This window comes from Oryctolagus cuniculus, chromosome 7 (genome assembly GCF_051225735.1).
Source record: "Oryctolagus cuniculus isolate XC-2025 breed Fujian yellow rabbit chromosome 7, ASM5122573v1, whole genome shotgun sequence".
NCBI classification, from domain to species: domain Eukaryota; kingdom Metazoa; phylum Chordata; class Mammalia; order Lagomorpha; family Leporidae; genus Oryctolagus; species Oryctolagus cuniculus.
Genome location: NC_142873.1, coordinates 144,057,580 through 144,078,265, shown reverse-complemented (window position 1 = coordinate 144,078,265; position 20,686 = coordinate 144,057,580). Strand labels below are relative to the sequence as shown.

The 20,686-nt window shown below is 44.9% G+C and overlaps 1 protein-coding gene across 5 annotated transcripts in view; it reads left to right on the top strand.

The window, feature by feature from the left end:
* The first annotated feature begins 5,115 nt into the window (after positions 1-5,115).
* PHACTR4 (phosphatase and actin regulator 4) overlaps positions 5,116-20,686 on the top strand; it is a 122,373-nt gene continuing 106,802 nt past the window's right edge. The window contains exon 1 of one of the 5 annotated variants that reach the window (XM_008265865.5): positions 5,116-5,473. The gene's annotated coding sequence lies outside the window, so the exon portion shown is untranslated. The remainder of the gene's footprint in view (positions 5,474-20,686) is intronic. The other 4 variants (XM_070078955.2, XM_051858076.3, XM_070078953.2 and 1 more) reach the window with 4 other exon arrangements.

The following is a 20,686-nucleotide window of genomic DNA, read 5'->3' as shown; positions in this document are numbered from 1 at the left end:
ACTAGGGCCATATGAGAGGTATATACTTAATTTCTAAAGAAACTGTCAAATCATTTCCCAAAGTACTTGTATCATTTTAAAATCCTACTACTAGTGTCTGAGAATTCTTGTTGCTCCATATTTTTGTTAACATTTCATATTGCCAGTCCTTTTATATTAGCTATTCCAGGAGACATATTATTATGATTTATTTAATCCTATTGGATTTTTCAAATTTATTTTTATTTATTTCAAAGGAAGAGAGAGCAATCTTCCATCCACTAGTTCACTTCCCAAACACTGCCAATACCCAAGACTGGCAAGGCCCAAACCAGGAGTTAGGAACTCAAACCAGGTCTCTCAAATGGGTGGCAGGAACCCAAGTGCTTAAGCCATCACCTGCTGCCTCTCCGGGTGTACATTAGCAGGAAGCTGGATTTGAAATGGAGCAGAGACTTGAATCTAGGCATGCTAATATGGGAATGTGGGCATCCCAAACGGTGTCTTAACTGATGCCTGCCAAACACCTGCCCCCACATTATGGTTTCCTAAAATTTTTTTAAAAAAGATTTATTTTTTGAAAGGCAGAGATACAGACAAAGAAAGAGAGAAAGAAAGAGAGGTCTTCCGTTTGCTGGTTCACTCCCCAAATGGCTGCAATGGCTGGGGTTGGGCCAGGCTGAAACCAGGAGCCAGGAGCTTCTCCTGGGTCTCCCAGGTGGGTGCAGGGGCCCATCTTCCACTGCTTTCCCAGGTGGGTCAGCAGGGAGCTGGATTGGAAGTGGAGCAGCTGGGACTCTAATAGGAGTCTATATGAGATGCCAGCACCGCAGGCAGAAGCTTAATCTTTATGCCACGGCACCATCCCATTCCCTAAAATCTTTCATGTGTGATTTGCTATCCATTTCTTTTGGTGAAGTGTTCAAATCTTTTTAAAAATTGGGTTGTATTCCTATTGTGTTGAAAGAGCTCTTTGTATATACCAGATACCAGTCCTTTTTTTTTTTTCAACAATTTTTTCCCAGAGTGGCTTGCTCTTTCATTTTCAAATCAGTGTGGGTTAGGCAGGCACTTGGAACTCCTGCGTTCTGTATTGGAGTAGTGGTTGAAGTCCTGGTTGCTTTGCTTCCAATCCTGCTTCCTGCTAATACGTCCTGGGCAACAACAGAAGATGGCTCAAGTGCTTCAGTCCCTGCCACCCCCGTGAGACAATGACATGGAGTTCTAGCCTCCTGGCTTCGACCTGACCCACTTCTGGCTGTTGTGGACATTTAGGGAGTGAACCAGTATATGGAAGTTCTTTCTCTCCCTCTGTCTTTCTCTGTCATTCTGCTTTTCAAGTAGATGAAAATAAACTTTTTTAAAGCCTTGCTTAAAAACAAAACATACCATTGGATATTTACTTTAAAGCATTCTTGTGTACATATACCAGTTACTTTATGTACAATAAAAGAATGGAAAAGGGTAAAATGAGAGAATAGAGGGAACTAGACTGTAGTAGTCACGATGTAGTGGAACTGAGCTGTGGCTTTCTAATTGAGAATGTGCCCTTGGTCTGCGGACACAGAGTGCGGCAGAGCAGCAGTTTCCCTTTGCGGTAGACCCCTCCTGTATGCTGCTGCTAGCTCCTACCTCCATTTCCAGCTGTGCAGGTGTGCCCCATTTATCAGCTGCCCACCAGACTGGAATCTGATTTGCCTTACTAACAAACCCTGTTTTTACAATGGGCTCTTATTACTTTACTAAGTATTATTATTATTTAATAAGTATTTTTAAAATACTTATTTTCATCTACTTGAAAAACAGTGATAAAAAGTGTGTGTGTAGGCCGGTGCCGCGGCTCAATAGGCTAATCCTCCGCCTTGCGGCGCCGGCACACCAGGTTCTAATCTCGGTCGGGGCGCCAGATTCTGTCCCGGTTGCCCCTCTTCCAGGCCAGCTCTCTGCTGTGGCCCGGGAAGGCAGTGGAGGATGGCCCAAGTCCTTGGGCCCTGCACCCCATGGGAGACCAGGAGAAGCACCTGGCTCCTGCCTTTGGATCAGTGCGGTACACCAGCCATGGCAGCCATTGGAGGGTGAACCAATGGCAAAGGAAGACCTTTCTCTCTGTCTCTCTCTCTCACTATCCACTCTGCCTGTCAAAAAAAAAAAAAAAGTAAAAAAAAAAAAAGTGTGTGTGTGTGTGTGTGAGAGAGAGAGAGAGAGAGATGCTCATTCACCCCTCCAAATGGCCACAACAGCTAGGACTGGGCCAGGTGGAAGTCAAGAGCCAGGAACTCCATCATGGTCTCCCACATGGGTGGAAGGGGCAAAAGGAAGCTGGAGTGGAAGTGGAGCAGCCAGATTCAAACTGGCACTTCCATATATGGGATGTCAGCATCTCAAGTGGCTGCTTTAAGCCGCTGTGCCACAAGGCCCCTGACACCTTTACTACATTACACAATATACAAAGAAGTGACTTGCTGGCCTGTTTAACAATCTTTTCTGGTGAAAAGCAGCAAAGCAATTCAAAGACAAAATACCTTGCACTGTCATTGTTCTTGCCATTTGAGAATAATGTATGGCTTCCCATGCCAAATTTGATACCATCTTGGACAACAGTAGGTCTGGAAGTATTACGCTTTCTTCCTGCTGATGGCTTCTCATTACATTGTTTTAGGTACTCCAAAGAGATGTCTCTTTTGAAACAAATTGATGAAATCTTTGTTTACAAATCTGTGAAGAATCCATGCATTTACAATACATATACCAATTATTTGAGTAATCAAAGATCAATACTGTTTTTTTTTTTTTTACCTGTAATCAGGATGGAATATTTGGAAACAATCAATCATGTTTATCCACACAACCACTGAAATCATTATAGGTACCCAATACCTTTTGTTGTGGCACACTGGCTCTGCTCTTTTTTTGTTGTTGAACTTTGCTATGTCTTTCATTACAATGACATGTTTATTATCTAGCCTTTTTAAAAATATTTATTTAATTTATTTTTAAAGATTTATTCATTTACTTGAAAGGCAGAGTTCCAGAGAGACAGAGGGAGAGACAGAAAGGTCAGTCTTCCACCTGCTGGTTCATTCTCCAAATGGATGGCTGCAATGGCCGGAGCTGCACCGATCTGAAGCCAGGAGCCAGGGGCTTCTTCTGGGTTTCCTACATGGGTTCAGGGATCTAAACACTTGGACCACCCTCTGATACTTTCCCAGGCACATTAGCAAGGAACTGGGTCAGAAGTGGAGCATCCAGGACTCAACCAGTGCCCATATGGGATGCTGGCACCACAGGCAGTGGCTTTACCTGCTATGCCACAGCTCCAGCCCCTGTTGTACGTAATTCAAAGGCCGAGTGACAGAGAGGAAGAGATAGGGGCAGAGATCTTTCATCCATTGGTTCACTACCCAAATGGCTGCAATGGCCAGGGCTGGGCCAAACTGAAGCCAGGAGCATTGTTTCCTAAGTGGATGGCAGGAGCCCAAGTACTTGGGCCATCTTGCACTGCTTTCCCAAGCACGTTAGTACAGAGCTGAGCTGGAAGCAGATAGCAGGGACTTGAACCAGTGCTCATTTAGAATACTAGCGTCACAGGCAATGGCTTAACCACTGCTCCACAACCCTGGCCCCTTAAGTAACCATTTTACAATGAAAATTTGTAAACAAATTTGTAATGTGTAATTGCATGACCCTCTCACTTGTTTTTTCATCAATGTCAGTTTCAGAGGAAACATGTTTAGACTGTTTCACTTGGTACATGTAGCTTGAAATCCAGTATTTTGAAGGTATACAAACAAGTCATAACCAGTAAAAAAGAATATCCAAAAAAGTCTGTAACTGTGGATTCTGTACCACTTCAAGCACTTATAGAATTCTTACTCCCAAGCACACAGATGACAACTTGTCAATGCATAACCACAAGTGGCAACACGGTAGCGTGTATCAGGCAGCAGTGCTGTGTGCTACACAATACTATGCAGTGTCCATCGTCCTAGTGTCCTAGATACAGGACAGCTATTTTCTAGTACTGATGATCTGAAATACAGTGCATTTGCTGTATTACAATCAGTTATGTATGTAATCTTTTGTTCAGTGGAACTTTTAGCAAAAATAATTTGTAAAGTTTGTCATTTTCACAATGAATTAAAAAAAATGTTTATAAAGATTTATTTATTTGAAAGTCAGGGTTGGAGAGAGGGAGAGACAGAGAGAGAAAGAGAGAGAGAGAGATCTTCCATTTGCTGGTTCATTCTCCAGATGACCACAATGGTTAGGGCTGGACCAGGCAGAAGCCAGGAGCCAGGAGCTTTTTCCCAGATCGCCCATGTGGATAGCCCCGGGCCCAAGCACCAGGGCCATCTTTAGCTGCTTTTCTCAGGCCATCAGCAGGGCGCTGAAGTAGAGCAGCCAAGACACAAACTGGCGCCCGTAGAGAATGCCTGCATTGCAGGTGGCAGCTTTACCTGCTATGCCACAATGCTGGCCCCTAAAAAACATTTTCCTAAAAGAATAGAACTCGAAATATAGTGTTTACTTCAAAGTTACCATAATTGTTATACTTTGGCTCAACTTGAGCTTTTATGGGACTACATATAGGACTGGTCACCTTACACCGAATCTGAAGACTCCTTCCTTGGGCTTTCCCTCAGCTCTGGCCAGGGCCAGGGCGCGCGCCCGAGTCTCAGACACTGCTTCCCAGAAGAGGCGGCTGTGGGAGAGCGGGCGGTGCGCAGTCTCTCCCCCAACCCTCGACATGGAATTCATTTTATTTTACCGATTGTGTATTTCAAAGTCGCTGATTTTTTTCTCTGGAAGCGTTGCAGTTTTATTTAAATTTAGGTCGGTCTGTAGATTCTCTGGGCGGAAGGCGTCTAGGGGATGATAATAGCCTGGTGGCTCCTTTTAGGTGATGTTGGCGGCGTTGAAATACTGTGTTTGATTAACAGGCTGAAGGAGAGTTTCTTACGCAGGCAATTGAGGTTAACTTGCTTGTTAAGTGTTTTGCACTTTAAATGGCCCCTCATTACTTTTTTCCTTTAGGGAAAATGGAAATTTGGCCAGAGAGGCTCCAGACACGGTTTTCTGGAACAATACCCTTGCATCAGCTCCTGTCTCCAGCACAGCCTCCTCACTAGTTAAAGAAGGGACCCAGGAGGTTCTGCACGTAGGGCAAAGACAGCGGGCGGCGCAAGCCCAAAGACGCGATGGAGGTGGAGAACCGACCTCCCGGAGAGCAAAGGGCTTGCAGTTCCCGCCATTTCGTTCCCCGGCCGCCCGACTGGAGACTACAAATCCCATGAGCCTCCGCGGCAGCAACGCCCCACCCCTCGGTGTCCGGCCCGCTCCGTCTTCCCCCCCGCCCCGGGGGCTGGAGGCTCTGGCTGTAGCCTGGAGGCCGGCGGGCCAGGTAGGATTTCCGGAGGAAACTGCCGTGGAGGCCGAGGAGTCGGTGGCGGCGGCGGCGGCGGCGGCGGCGGCGGCGGCGGCGGCGACGACCCGGGTGAGTCCGGCAAGCAGCGGATAGCGAGCGGGACGGCGCGCGGCGTCGGGCTGCAGGCGCCTCTCGGGCTCCGGCCGCGGTCTCGACCCTGCGAGGGGCTCGCGGTCCGAGCCAGGGGTAACGGCCGGGGTCGCCGTCGCGTCGCGCCAGGGCGGGGCGGCCTGGGGCCGCCGCCTCCCTCCTCGGCCCTCCCACCGCTGTCCCGCTGTGGCGTCTCCGCCCGCTGCGGGCCCCGCGCAGGCTCGCCTGCACGCTCCGGGACTGGCTGGCCCTTTTGTCTGGGCTGCTCGGCTCCCCTTTGTGCCCGTGCGTGGAGTCGCCTCCTCGGGGATCCCGCAAGGCCAGTTCCTGAGGGGACCTCTCCCCGGGGCTCGGGTTACCGTAACGGAATCGGTTCAAAGTCCATTTTTCAAAACCATCCTCGCTTGGACCTCCGCATTCCGGCGGGCTAGAGCGGAGGCTTCGCAACTAAGCAGTTTCTGTAGCAACCTGGAGGTCATTGTCTAACTCTTAAATGTCAGCCCAGGCAGCTTCAGGGCTCGAATCTCCGGGCGTCTTTCTTGGGAAGGGGTTGAGTCCATGAACAAGAAGGGTCGACCCGGGGACCAAAGAGCCGGTACTGATGGCTTTTGGTTCTCGGAGGAGAGTGATTTATAGGACATCATTCATTGCCTGCAAAAAAAAAAAAAAAAAAAAAAAAAAAAAAAAAAAAAAGACTCCATTCACTCAGCTCCTCAAGCGCCTCACCCACAACTTTTAAAGCGCAAAAGTCCATTAACAGAAGGATCTTTGTTACGGAGACTTGTAGAAAGCACAAGTCAGTTTATTGGAGGAGAGCTGGTCGAATCTTACTGGGAACTTGAATTGTGTGGATGATCAGATTTGGTTGGCGCTGTATGTCCCCTTGGAAATGTGCATTGCTAGATTCCGCTTACGGAAAAAGCTTTCTGAATGCCAGGGCAGACACAACCTTTTTGAAAAAAGTATCCAGTCTGGTGGAATGAGGACAGCCGAGACCCCTTTGCATGAATCGGGGAAGGTTATTGAAGTTACATAGGTTAAATTCCTGCACCAGTAGGCAGATAAAGTCCTTTGCACTTTATTACTTTGTTTCATATCTCGTGGAAATGACAGACTCAGAACCCCAGATTGTGTTAGTAATACTGTCTAGAGATGAGAGGTCCTTAATGCAGTGGTTCTTCTGTCTGAACCTAGCAGTGAGTCAAGGTCTTTTGTTTTCCTGGCTTTGTTTCGAACAAGCCATCCACAGAATTGCCCTGGAAATTTTCAAAATAGTCTAGCAAACAGCAGTTGCTATTGACTGGCTGTTACTCATTTGTTCACATGTGATAGTGCTATCAGTGTTGCAGTTAATACACTGTATAGCTTAACATCCTAACTACAGTTCTGCAAGGTGGTAGTTCTTCCACTTTACAGCTGATAAATCCTACCCTCTACAATGTTAAGTGACTTGTCCAAGGTCATTCTGTTAACCCGCATGAGGAATAGGAAACCCTACTAAGAAGCAGAGTTACAGACAGACGGAGAGACACAGAGAAATCTTCCATCCACGGGTTCACTTCCCAAAAGGCCACAACGGCTAGAGCTGGGCCCATCTGAAGCCAGGAGCCAGGAACTTCTTCCGGCTCTCTCATGTGGGTGTAGGGACCCAAGGGCTTGGGCCATCTTCCACTGCTTTCCCAGGCCATAGCAGAGAGCTGGACTGGAAGTGGAGCAGCACCCACATGGGATGCTGGCGCAGCAGACGGATACCTAGCCTGCTGTGCCACAGCGTAGGCCCCATCACACTTACTGCAGCTGCTAGTCATATCACCGCAACCAGCTTTAATTTGCTGAAATCAAAATACTGAGCAGGAGACTGGCATTGTGGCATAGCAAACTAAGGTGCCACTTGTAATGCTGGCATTCCATATCAGAGCACTGGTTGGAGTCTTGGCAGCTCTGCTTCCAATCCAACTCCTTGCGATTGTGCCTGGGAGAGCAGCGGAGGGTGACCCAAGTACTTGGGCTCCTGCTACCAGCATAGGAGACCTGGATAGAGTTCCTGTCTTCTGTCTTCTGCCTGGCCTAGTCTAGCCTAGCCTTAATTATTGTAGCCATCTGGGGAGTGAATTAGTGGATGGAAGATCTGTCACTCTCTACTTCAAATAAATAATTAAAAAAAAAAAACAAATATTGGAGGAAAAAATGAACTGTTTTCCAAAGTAAAGTAGTTTATAAGGAAATGGAATTCCTAGAACCATAAGCAGTCTTTCCCATAAGTCATACTGAACGTTGGTCCCAGCACTTAGTCTCACAGTATGATTTGATTACCTTGTGCCCAGGCAGAATGACAATTTTATGGAGACTTGGGGGTGAAAGGGTAAGAGTTACTCAGTTGTGGTTTTAAAGTTCTTTACAAACGTTTACTAAGAAATATGTTGGAGGACATAGATACAGCAACTGTGGCTGCTGAAATTCACGTTGTACACAATTCAAACTCATATACGTTTTTTAGTCAGTGTTAAGACCCCCCAAAATTCTTTTCTTTAGTTTCTGCCTTTAGTAAAAACTGTTAATCAGTTTGAAACCTGTCATTAAGCCTTGGATTTGTGTCAGTACATGCCATGAATGTGACATCAGAGACAGGAACCTACTTCAGCTCCCTGACTTAAATTCTTTTTAGGTAAAATACATAACATGCCAATGGAATGGAGTCAATAGAATTAGTCTAGCCTTTCTAACTAGTAGAAGCCTGTTTTAAATCTTTTTTATTGTGCCATCATCATGGGAAAAAAACTTTTTTTCCCTTAGATTTCTTGCTGTTAGTCTACTTTATTTCCAAATCCATCCATTCATTCGAACATGAATGCAAGCCTGTTGCATACTTGGTACTGTTTTAGATTCTGAGGATAAAGCAGTAAAAACAAAAGTCTGTTCCCTCCTGGAGTTTACAGACTGATTAAGGTTGGGGTGGGAAGAGGGAGGAGTTAGACAGTAAGTAAATAAGCACTAAATAAATAAAATGCTTTTTTTTTATTACCTAGGCAGTCTTTTTTTTTTTTTTTAAGATTTATTTATTTGAAAGGTAGAGTTACAGAGAGGCAAAGGCAGAGAGAGAAAGGAAGAGAGAGAAGTCTTCCATCTGCTGGTTCACTCCCCAGTTGGCCGAAATGGCCAAAGCTGGGCCGATCCGTATCTAGGAGCCAGGAGCTTCTTCCAGGTCTCCCACAGGGGTGGAGGGACCCAAGGACTTGGGCCATCTTTGGCTTTCCCAGGCCACAGCAGGGAGCTAGATTGGAAGTGGAGCAGCCAGATCTGGAACTGGCACCCATATGCGATGCTGGCCCTGCAAGCGGCAGCTTTACCCCCTATGCCACAGTGCTGGCCCCAACTAGGCAGTCTTGAGCAGCTCAGTTGATGTCTTTAAATCTTAGTTTTCTCATCTTTAACATGGGGCTAATGATTCCTGTTCTACCTAACTTCGGGAATTGTTTCTAGGAGTGAAAGAGTAAGTGTTTGGTTGCATTACATGCTTAAAACTCCTGTAGTAAGTTATTTTTACTACTAGTAGTAGAAAAGGAAAAGCAACACTGGAAGAAGGTACAAGTACTCATATAAGGAAAGGGAGAAGAGAATGGATGGATTCTCTAATAGAGTCTGATATACCATTGTGAAACTTCCAGACTGTTAGTCACATCTTAACAGGGATCACTATAACCATTTATGTTGCCCCTATTCATAGTATTTATCAAATTACAGTGTTATTTGTTTTATATTGTCACAGTTAGCTGTCATATGGAAGGGATAAGGTCCTAATGTACATCCTTACTGCATAGCACACAGCCCCATGTATTTCACTGGAACTTTATAAATATTTTCTGAATGGATGAATGATATTTAAAAAGTGAATAGGTATAGTTCTGGAGGATATAAGCACCTAAATAATTCTTTCATTCAGCAGTTGTTTTTGTTTTGTTGTTGTGTGCTAGGATCAGGTTGATGGTCTGGCATGTAATGATATGAAGTTGTATAACTTTGGCCTCCCAAGAGCTCACACTGCAATAACACATAACAGTGGTGCGGTATTAAATAGAGGTATGTTATAAAAGAGATATGGACCAAGAGATTGTTTTCTTCACCAGTGAACAAAGGCATTGCATAGGACGTGATGTTAGAGTCCAGTCTGGAGGGATAAGTTCAGGTAAAGCAGTTGCAAGGTGCAGTGTGAGTCTGTGAAGTGTGTGTCTGGGGGAGAATAAATAGTCTGGTATGGCTGGAATGTATTGCATTTGGTTTATAATATGTTTTTAAATAGAAACTTTTGTTTACTTTACTCACTTGAAAGCCAGAGAGAGAGAAACATCTCAAATGCCCATAGCTAAGACCATGCCAGATCAAAGCCAGGAAATGGGAACTCAGTCTGGGACTGCTATGTGGGTGACAGGGACCCAATTACTTGAGCCTTCACTTGCTGTCTGTCAGGGTTTGCGTTAGCAGAACCAGAACCTGGACTCGAACCCAGGCACTCTCATACAGCTATTGGTATATCAGGTGACGTCTTAACTGCTAGACCAAGTGCTTGGCCCCTGCTTGGTATCCTGAAGGTAGGTTGTAGAGTTAAGGAGATTAAGTGCCAAAAGGAGGTGGGATCGAGGGACTGTTTGGTTTTGATTTTAAAGGATGGGAGAGATTTGACCTTTTCCTTTTTAAAGTAGGTATTATTTTTAAAAAGAGTTATTTATTTATTTATTTTAAAGTCAGAGTTACAGAGACAGCGAAAGAGAGAGCGATCGATGTTACTGTCTACTGATTCACTTCCCAAATGGCTTCAGGTGGGTTTGGGGAGCGGCTGAAGCCAGGAGCTTCTTTCAGGTCTCCCACGTGCATGTAGGGGCCCAAGCACTTGGGCCATCTTCTGATGCTTTCCTAGGTGCATTAGCAGGGAGCTGGATTGGAAGTGGAGTAGGGGCCGGCACTGTGGTGGAGCGATAAAGCTGCCACCTGCGGTGCTGGCATCCCCCATGGGCACCAGAGCAATTCCTGGCTGCTCCACTTCTGATATGGGATGCGCCCATATGGGATGTCAGCACTTCAATTTGGGGCTTTAACCTGCTGCCCTTCAGCACTGGCCCTGAAGATGACTCTTAATGTGAAACTTAGAAAACCTGGTGTGTTATAACAGATGCCTTAGGTGCCACTGTCTCTGAGCAGTTCACAAATCTTGTGCCTCCATTTTCTCATCTCTCAAAGGGTCTGGAATACTTTATCTCTGAAATTCTAGGATTTTATAATTTACAATTAAAAGCATTCTGTGGGGTTTTTAGGAGAGGAAGTGTGTTCAGTGGTGGTTTGATTTTTAAGGAAGAGATGGCTGAAGCTATATGGTTTTCAGATACAAGCTTGGTTTTCAGTTTAACTTCTGTTAGTTTTTTTTTTTTTATTTTAAAGATTCATTTATTTATTTGTAAGAGTTACACAGAGAGAGAAGGAGAGGCAGAGAGAGAGGTCTTCCATCTGCTAGTTTACTCCCCAGTTGGCTGCAACAGCCAGAGCTGCACAGATCCAAAACCAAGAGCTTCTTCCAGGTCTCCCACGCAAGTGCAGGGGCCCAAGGACTTGGGCCGTCTTCCACTGATTTCCCAGCCTATAGCAGGGAGCTGGATCGGAAGTGTGGCAGCTGGGACTCAAACCTGTGCCTCTATTGGATGCCGGCACTGCAGGCCTTGGCTTTAGCCACTAAGCCACAGCACTGGCTCCTTCTTCTGTTAGTTTTAAAGCACCAGATATTTGTTTTTACAGTCTGAAGGTTTGGACATCTCTTCTCAATAATTGCCTCGAGTCTGAATGCTTGGGTTCTAAGCCCACCTTCATCACTTCCAGCCATGAGTCTCCATGAACAAGTCAGCTAATCTTTTAAATTTTAGTTTCCTCTTTTTTTTTTTTTTTTTTTGACAGGCAGAGTGGACAGTGAGAGAGAGAGACAGAGAGAAAGGTCTTCCTTTTGCCGTTGGTTCACCCTCCAATGGCCGCTGCGGCCGGCGCACTGCGCTGATCCGATGGCAGGAGCCAGGAGCCAGGTGCTTTTCCTGGTCTCCCATGGGGTGCAGGGCCCAAGCACCTGGGCCATCCGGGACTAGAACCTGGTGTGCCGGTGCCGCTAGGCGGAGGATTAGCCTAGTGAGCCGTGGCGCCGGCCAGTTTCCTCATTTATAACATAGGAATGGTGACACTTCAGAGGTATCAGATAAAGTATGTGACAGGTCTTTGTGAACTGTCTCATGTTTAATAAATATGAGAAAAGACATACCTGACAAAGGGAGTTGTAGGAGTATGATGAGTACCATATGAGGGGAGCACTGGTTTAAAGTGATACTTGAGGTAGTGAGGGAAACCTCTCACAGCATGTGAACTGGCAGCACGTCAACTTGAGAAATATTTGTAGTGTATGACGTTCCTGGCTGTTCTTTCAGGTATCCATTGGGAATAAAATCTAATCTTTAATAAATCTGTGACTTGTTTTCTTCCTTTAAAATAAAAGATTTATTTATTTGAAAAGGAGAATTACAGAGAGAGAGAGAGTCTTCTATCCACTGGTTTTCTCCCCAGATGACTACAACAGCTAGGGCTGTGCCAGGCCGAAGGCAGGAGTCGGGAGCTTCATTTGCATCTCAGGTGGATGCAGGGGCCCAAGGACTTGGGCCATCTTCTGCTACCTTCCCAGGTGCACTGGCAGAGGAATGCTGGTGTTGCAGGCGACGGCTTCATCCGATATGTCACAGTGCCGCCTCACCACCCCTTTTTAAGCTCCAATGTTAATGATATTCTATATTTTTTAAAACTGCAAGCTTGGTAGCTGAATATCCAGGATTTCTTTTTCTTTCTTTTCTTTTCTTTTTATTTTTGAGAGAGAAAAGACAGGAGAGAGTGCACTTCTGCTGGTTCATTCTTGAACTGCCCACAAAGGTTGGGACTGCCAGGGCCAAGAGCTGGGAACATAGTCCATAGGTCTCCCATGTGAGAGGCAGACACCCAGTTTCCTGAACTATCTACCCTGTATCTACCCTGTGTTTGCCCTGGTAAGAAGTAGGATTTAGGAGCCAGAGCCAGGAATTGAACCCCATTGCTCTACTATGGGATGTGGTTATCTTAACCACAGGGCTAACTACCTGTTCTCCATCCCTCTTCCCCCAACACACCTATTTTTTTCAAGAGCATTTTGATAGGTGCTAACTGTATTTTATTTAAAAGCAGTAAATAACACTTTATGTCTTGCTTGGTTCATTTCTTCCACATGCTGAAAGGAATCAATGTGTCATCTTACAGAGAACACCCCTACCCGACTTTACCCTGCATGTGCCGTCTGTTGATAACCTGTGTGCTGTAATCTCCCTACCCATCTGCTTACTCTTCTCTGCACTTTGGTTGGCACTGTGGTGTCAGAAATTGGTATAAAGGATTAAAGATTCATTGAGGGGAGAGGGTCCAAGTGTTTAGCCTAGTGGTTAAGATGCTGGGTAAGACACCCATGTCCCACACCATAGTGCCTGGGTTCTGGCTCTTGACTCCCACTTCTTAACTTTGCTTAGTAATAATGAACCCACTCAAGCTTTCCTAAAGAACAACCATTTCTCTGTGAACCCTATTGTGAGGTAAGTAAGAAAGAAATATATCATCAATACTAACGTGAGAAAGATATTTTATTATTTTTAAAAGATTATTTATTCTTTAAAGATGTATTTATTTAAGAGGCAGAGTTACAGAGAGAGGGAGACACAGAGAGAGAGGTCTTCCATCCACTGGTTCACTTCCCGAAATGGTTACAATGGCTGGAACTGGGCCAATCCAAAGCCAGGAGATTTTTCCGTATCTCCCACTTGGGTGCAGAGGCCCTAGCAGGTCATCTTCCATTGCTTTTCCAGGCCATTAGCAGGAAGCTGAATTGAAAGTGGAACAACCAGGAGTCTTCATGGTCTCCCACCTGGGTGCCTGGGCCCAGGCACTTGAGCCACTCTCTGCTGCTTTCCCATGTGCAGTAGTGGGAGCTGAATCAGAAGTGGAAGCAGCTGTGACTCAGATGCTTCCAGCGTTGCAGGCAGTGGCTTTACCACTACACCACAACACTGGCCCCACTTAATTATGTTTTAAAATATCCTTGGAGGCAGGTGTTGTTCTAGCAGTTATCATGCCAGTTAAAACACCAGCATCCTATATCAGACTACCTAGGTTTGATTCCCCATCCAGGTTTCCCACACAGGTGGCAGGGGCTAAGCTTTTGAGCCATCTTCTGCTGCTTCCCAGGATGCATCAGCAGGAACTGAATTGGAAACAGAGAAGCTGGGACTTGAACTGGTACTCTGATGTGGGTTATGGGAGTCCCGAGCGAGGGCTTAACGTTCTCTGCCACAATGCCCATCCCTGGCCAGTTTCATTTTTAATGCTTTCATGGATTAAGAAAATGACCAGTTTATTTCCTTACCCTGTTTTAAGTTTATTTACTTAAAAGAGTGACATCCATCTGCTGTTTCTTTCCCAAAACGCCTGCAACAACCAGATCTCTGACATGGGTGACAGGAACTCAAGTAGTTTGAACCATCACTTGCTGCCTTCCAGGATGCCTTGTTAGCAGCAAGCTGTTTCGGAAGCAGAATAGCCAGAACTCGAACCAGGCATTCAAATATGGGATATGGGTGTCCCAATCAGCAGCTTAACTGGCTTGCCACACACCTGACTCTCTTTCCCTTCTCTTAATTATCAAATCCAGAAACAATCATTGAGGGATTTTTTTTTATAAGAATTTGGAGGTGGTGATAGTAGGGTATAGAGCAATATTGGAAAGAGGATGAGGCCGGCGCCGCGGCTCACTAGGCTAATCCTCCGCCTTGCGGCGCTGGCACACCGGGTTCTAGTCCCGGTTGGGGGCGCCGGATTCTGTCCCGGTTGCCCCTCTTCCAGGCCAGCTCTCTGCTGTGGCCAGGGAGTGCAGTGGAGGGTGGCCCAAGTGCTTGGGCCCTGCACCCCATGGGAGACCAGGATAAGTACCTGGCTCCTGCCATTGGATCAGTGCGGTGCGCCGGCCGCGGCGGCCATTGGAGGGTGAGCCAATGGCAAAGGAAGACCTTTCTCTCTGTCTCTCTCTCTCTCACTGTCCACTCTGCCTGTCAAAAAAAAAAAAAAAATTTAGTAGAAAGAGGGGTGGTATCTGGAGTTGACTGCTTGTCTTCCTGTTTTAGTGGTGACACAACTTTATAGCTTTTGCAGAATGGAATGTACCCATCACAGATGTGCTGTTTTTTCTACAAATGCTTTGCTATCTGCATCTGTTTATTTATAATCTCTTGGTTTAATTTTTTACATGGTTCTAAGGACTCTTGGGCAGTTTAGTTGGTAAAGATGTTTTTAAGAACACATTAGGGCTGGCGCCGCGGCTCACTAGGCTAATCCTCCGCCTGCTGCGCCGGCACCCCGAGTTCTAGTCCCGCTCGGGGTGCCGGATTCTGTCCCGGTTGCCCCTCTTCCAGGCCAGCTCTCTGCCATGGCCCGGGAGTGCAGTGGAGGATGGCCCAGGTCCTTGGGCCCTGCACCCGCGTGGGAGACCAGGAGAAGCACAGCGCGATGCGCCGGCCGCAGCTTGCTGACCGCGGCGGCCATTGGAGGGAGAACCAACGGCAAAGGAAGACCTTTCTCTCTGTGTCTCTCTCTCTCACTGTCCACTCTGCCTGTCAAAAAAGAACACATTAGGTCAGTGGCTGGCTATCGCTTCTAGGCCTTTTGGCTAAGATCAAGTGTAGGTCACTGGCTTTACTTTGTGTTTGTTGCTTTAAATCTAGTTTCAGCTAGAGGGAACCTATATCAATTAGGGCCTTAACATGTGACTTTCCTGCACAAGGGAATTCTTCCACTGTTTTGCCTAATAGAAGGGAAAACCTCGCAGTTCACATTCTTTGATTTAATATCAAGCATCACAGTGTTGTGTTTTATGCAAGCTCAGGAGTCACATTGCCTGTATTAAAATCTTGGTTTCAGAGGTGGGCATTGTAGCGTATCATAGGCATGACATGTTCTATGTCAGAGTGCCTGTTTGAGTTCCTGCAGCTCTGGTTCTGATTCAACTTCAAGCTAATGAGCCTTGGGAGGCAACAGATGGCCCAAGTACTTGGGTCCCTTCCAACCATTGGGGAGGCCCAGATGGAGTTCCTGAGAAGTGACTGTTGAAAGACATTTTGGGAGTGAACCAGTGAATGAAAGTTCTCTGTCTCTTCTGTCTTTTCTCTGTCACTCTACCTTTTAAATAAATCTTTTAAAAATCTTGGCTTCATTATTAATTAGGTGATTTATCTTGGAAGGCCTGCTTAAAATGGGACTAATAACTATCTATTTAATGGTTGTTCTAGATATTTAAGGTTGTATATTGGACAAACAAAAGGTAGTCGGTTCAGTTTGACTTTAAGTTTTAAGTGCTTTTCCTGATGGTTAGATTATATTTTTACTGTAGTTCCTTTTTTTTTTTTTTTTTCTGAAGAGCATAGATTGTCAGGAGGAAGAGTTTGCAGTGCCATATATATTTTGAGAAGTTGTTTGGTTTACTGGTTAAGCCAATACTGGAAGTAACTAGAATAATATCTTAAATGTTCAAGGAAAACACCTCTCAACCTATAATTGTATGCCCTGCAAAGCCAGTGAGGCTGAGAGGGAAAATTTCAAAGAAATCCAATAAAGCATATTCCCACAGGAAGAAGAAAAATGCTTCTTGGAAACTGTGAGACTTAGAAAGGATTGGTGAACAAAGGTCATAGTGTACATTTGGGGAAACTTAGAAGGATGCACTTAATAATGTCGTATTTCTGGGTTTGAAAGTGAAAGTACTCAAAAATAAGTAGGGAAGGGGTTTGGGGTAAAACTTTAAATTAAAATTAAAGGAGGAGAATGAAGATACTAATTTTAGACTTTAGGTGAAATATTCATCTTAACTTTTTGGGTAACAACAAAAGAATAGAAAAGTAAGAGAAAGAATGAAAATAGAATAAATAGGAGTTAGAAAGGAGAATAAGTGGGCCAGTGTTGTGGCATGGCAGGTGAGGCTGTCGCCACCTGCAGCCAGCGTCTCATATGGGTGCCAGTTCATGTCCTGGTTACACCACTTCTGAGAAGCACCAGATAGAAGATCTCTAACTCTTTCAAATAAATAAGCAAATCTTAAAATAAAAAGTTAAACAAAAACACAGGGGAATAAGGAACAAATCAATGCAACATAAGGCAAAAGGGAAAAAAATGGGAAAAAAGAACAAATGAAAAATGTAAAATAAGATGGTAGAGTGGGATGAGAATATTTCTTAATCACAATACAAGTAAGATAGATCAAACTAGTTCCCTAAAAACTTTCTATTTAAAATACAGAGATGATCAGAGCAGGGAAATAGTAAAGAGTTAAATAAATGGGAAACACATGCAATGGTTATGGATAGGAAGACTCAGTGTTGTAAAGATGACAGTTGTCCCCTGTTTAAGTTTTAGATTGAACGTTAATTCTAATCAGTATTCCAAGAAGTTTTTTTTTTTTTTTTTTTCCTCCATGGAACTTGGCAACTTGTTTCTAAAATGTAGATGTGTATGTAGGAATCAAGACTCTGGAGACAAGCTGGGGAACTTCTCTTAATCTGATTTTAAACTGTAATGATTAGACATGTAGTTTTGGCTCATGGACAGAGAAATTAGACCTGCAGAATAGAGTGAGGTACTGAGAAACAGACCAGTGAAACTTGGATAGTTGACAAAGGTGGCATTACAGGTCAGTGGAGAAAGGATGAATTATTCAATAATGTTCTAAGATCATTTGTTAGCCATATGAGAAAAAAAAAATCCCTATCAAATTCTATACACAAAAATCAATTTAAGTTGTGCTAATGACCTAAATATAAAAGGTAAAACTTTAAAATATTTAACAGGAAGATAAGAAAGTATTTTTTTATCTCAGGTTTTGTAAAGAGTTTTTAAAACAGGAAAAACCTAGACTATAATGAAAAAGATTGGAGACTCACTAAATTGAAGAAGTTTATTAGAATTATTTAATTTCTATTTTTTAAACTACATGTTTTATATATAATCATTTATTTTATTTTTAAAAAATGCTAAAGTATTGGGCCCTGCACCCCATGGGAGACCAGGAAAAGCACCTGGCTCCTGGCTCCTGCCATCGGATCAGCGCGGTGCGCCGGCCGCAGCGCGCCGGCCGCGGCGGCCATTGGAGGGTGAACCAACGGCAAAGGAAGACCTTTCTCTCTGTCTCTCTCTCTCACTGTCCACTCTGCCTGTCAAAAAAAATAAAAAAAAATAAAAAAAAAAATAAAAAAAAAAAATAAAAAATGCTAAAGTAGCTACATGTGTACCAAGACTCAGATTAAGAGTAAAAACATGACTGGGGTTGCTGATGTGACCTAGCAGGTTAAGCTACCACCTGCATTCATATGGGTGCCAATTCGAGTCCTGGCTGCTCTGCTTCCAGTCCAGTTCCCTGCTAATGTGCCCGAGAAAGCAGCAGAGGATGGCGTGGGTACTTGGGCCCCTGCTACCCAAGTGGGAGACCCAGATGAAGCTCCTGGCTCCTGGCTTTGGCCTGGCCCAGCCCTAGCTGTGCAGCCATTTGGAGAGTGAACCAGCAGATGGGAGATTGATGTCTCTCTCTCTCCTTCCTCTCTCTCTCACCCTTCTTTAACTCTGCCTATCAAATAAATAAATACATCCTTTAAAAAAAAAAGATTACCTTTTCCTTCTTCTTGCCCAGATTATTACTGTATGTATATCATTCCAGTCTTTATCTTTTTGCTTTTTTACATATGTTTACATCTCTGAGCACTATATGTTGTTTTGGATATTTTAAACTTTGTATAACTGAACTCATGCTGCATGAATTCTTCTACTACCTAATTTACTTAACATTGTATTGTTAAGTAAATTTCACTCATGATTTTTTTTTAAAGATATATTGATTTATTTGAAAATGACAGTTACAGAGAGAGAGAGAGAGAATCTTCCATCTGCTGGTTTACTCCCCTAATGGCTGCAGTGGTCCACAGCTGGGCCAGACCAAAACCAGGAGCCAGGAGCTGCTTCTGGATCTCTCCCACAGGGTACAGGGCCCAAGAACTTGGGCCATCCTCCATTAAGCAGGTGTATTAGCAGGGAGCTGGATCAGAAGTGGAGCAGCTGGGACTTGAGCTGGCACCTACATGGGATGCCAGCATCACAACACCAGTCCCTCATGCATAATTGAATATATATACATATATATAGTTTATTTGTTTTTACCATTGTATATCATTTTGTTTTTGATTTATTCATCTCAGGAGTTTCAAATGCAAAATAGAGGCAAGTATTTGGCATAGAAGTCATAGATGTGAAGATGCCATTTGGGGGGCCAGCGCCATGGCTCACTTGGTTAATCATTTACCTGCTGTGCTGGCATCCCATATGGACGTTGGGGTCTAGTCTCGGTTGCTCCTCTTTCAGTCCAGCTCCCTGCTGTGGCCTGGGAAGGCAGTGGAGGATGGCCCAGGTCCTTGGGCCCTGTTCCCGCATGGGAGAGCAGGAGGAAGTACCTGGCTCCTGGCTTCGGATCGGTGTACCTCTGTCCATAGAGGCCATTTGGGGGGTGAATCAATGGAAGGAAGACCTTTCTCTTTCTCTCTCTCTCTCACTGTCTAACTCTGTCAAATTAAAAAAAAAAAGGTGATAAATAGCAGCTCCACAGTTGGCTGCAGAGAATAACCGTAGCTTTGGGTAGATTTACAATGATAAATGTCTGAAGAGAACACCAGCAGTGAGAACTAAGGAATAGGTGATGGAAAAGGTTGTGTTGTTTTAGACTAATCGGGGAAAGGCTGCTCTGAGGGAGTCACATTTGAGTCATCACCTAAGCAAAGGAGCAGAAGAGTATCCAGGCTGACTGAACAGTCGGGGTAAGATTTATTTATTTATTTATTTATTTAGACAGGCAGAGTAGACAGAGAGAGAGAGACAGAGAGAAAGGTCTTCCTTTGCCATTGGCTCACCCTCCAATGGCCGCCACGGCCAGTGTGCTGCGGCAAGTGCACCGCGCTGATCCGATAGCAGGAGCCAGGTACTTATCCTGGTCTCCCTTGGGGTGCAGGGCCCAAGCACTTGGGCCATCCTCCACTGCACTCTCTGGCCAGAGCAGAGGGCTGGCCTGCAAGAGGGGCAACCGGGACAGAATCCGGTGCCCCGACCAGGACTAGAACCCGGTGTGCCGGCGCTGCTAGGCGGAGGATTAGCCTAGTGAGCCGTGGCACCGGCCCAGGGTAAGATTTAAGATTATGCTTGTTTAGTCACAGAAACAGCAGTAGAATTAGTGTGGCTGGAACAGAGTGAACAAGAACCAGAGTGGTAGGAAATGAGGTCCGTGGGATAGACAAGACCAAGTCTTGTCTGATCTTACAGTCCATGCTAAAAAATTTGGAGTTGGGGCTGGCACTGTGGCGTAGCAGGTAAAGCCGCCACCTGTTGTGTCCCATATGGGCACCGGTTTGTGTCCTGGCTGCTTCTTTTTTGGATCTAGCTCTCTGCTATGGCTTGGGAAAGCAGTACAAGATGGCCCAAGTGCTTGGGCCCCTGCACCCACGTGGGAGACCTGGAAGAAACACCTGGCTCCTGGCTTCAGATTGATGAAGCTCTGGCCGTTGTGGCCACTGGGGCGTGAGCCAGTGGATGGAAGACCTCTTTGCATCTGCCTCTCTGTAACTCTGCCTTTCAAATAAATAAATGGGTCTTGGAAAAAAAAAAAAAAGAAATTTGGAGTTAATTTCAAATGGAAGAAGGAGATATGACCAGCCTTAATTTTTAATGCTTTAATCAAATTTTATATATTTTTATGTATTATATATTATATTGTATATTATATATTTTATACATTATATTTGAGAGATATACAGCTCCCATCTGCTGATTCACTCCCAAAATAACTCACAATAGCTTGGAGGAGGCCAGACCTGGAACCAGGAGCCCAGGAACTCAATCCAGGTCTTACATGTAGATAGCAGGAACCCAATCACTTGAACTGTCACCACTGCCTCTAAGTAGACTCAACTCCAGGTATTACAATATGGAATGTTTAAAAAAAAAAAAATGAGGGGCTGGCGCTGTGGCTCAGTAGGTAAAGCCGCCGCTTGCAGTGCCAGCATCCTATATGGGCACTGGTTC